Source organism: Stegodyphus dumicola, chromosome 8, assembly GCF_044657685.1.
Source record: "Stegodyphus dumicola isolate Sdum_Otavi_A_Nest chromosome 8, ASM4465768v1".
Lineage (NCBI taxonomy): Eukaryota > Metazoa > Arthropoda > Arachnida > Araneae > Eresidae > Stegodyphus > Stegodyphus dumicola.
The window spans coordinates 42,781,540-42,782,483 of record NC_140775.1 but is presented as its reverse complement, the minus strand read 5'-3'; the positions used below and the strand labels follow the sequence as shown (position 1 = coordinate 42,782,483).

Here is a 944-nt window from a genome sequence, read left to right as displayed (position 1 = left end):
AGCTAAATTAACTAATTTAGTTAATTACTTTCTGATGATTACTTAAATTAGCTATATTAACTAATTTAGCTAATTACTTTCTGATGATTACTTAAATTAGCTATATTAACTAATTTAGCTAATTACTTTCTGATAATTACTTAAATTAGTTATTGATAAAATTTTACATCATACTTTGCAAGTTCCTCCTCCATCTAGATCATAGAAAGTCTTCAGGCATATTATTTCCTGCATTTCTTCCTCGATGCCAACAGGATGCACTGCTTGCTTCATCATTACCTTGTAGAGACAATAGGATTTTTGTTTTGGAAGCAGGCAAGATGAAAAATGAGTAAACGCCTTCGCCGGGAATCGAACCACGGACCTCTGGAATACCGGTCCAGCGTGCAGAACCACTACACCACGAAGGCAGGAGAAATACCTTACAACCTTATCCTCTCTTTATGGTTGACAAATCGGCATCCATAGATAAATGTAACACAATAATAACATTTTTACAGATCTCATTGACGACAGGTAAGTAGATGAGATTCGATTAAACCATTTGACAACTTTATAGTTGATTACCGACAGGTTTTGTAGACTGTTAGGTATTTCGGGACCGAGAAATACATGTACCCTTGGCAGAATTAGTGCCATGGCTAGCTGGACTACTAAACCTTTAACGCTTACTTACGCCATTGGAGTATGCATAGGAAAATATGATAGTTCCTTTCATCTCTCAACACACATTTAAAGAACAAATGGGAAGAAGCACGAAATCCAACAAACCAAATCCAAGTGGTGACGAGTTACCGTCCATTAGGCATTTGGGAATCGAAAAACGTGAGAAATTGTGACCTCATCAGGATTTGAACTATTGGTCATCCGATTTCTAGCTGGGGCGTAGAAAATGTTTAGACCACAACAGCACACACATGTGAGGTGTGATAATCGCTAACATT

The 944-nt window shown here is 37.1% G+C and overlaps 1 non-coding gene across 1 annotated transcript; it reads right to left on the bottom strand.

The window, feature by feature from the left end:
- Positions 1 to 336: 336 nt before the first annotated feature.
- Positions 337 to 410, bottom strand: TRNAT-GGU (transfer RNA threonine (anticodon GGU)). The gene has a single exon. It is a non-coding gene; the product is annotated as a tRNA-Thr (tRNA).
- Between the last annotated feature and the right edge of the window lie 534 nt (positions 411 to 944).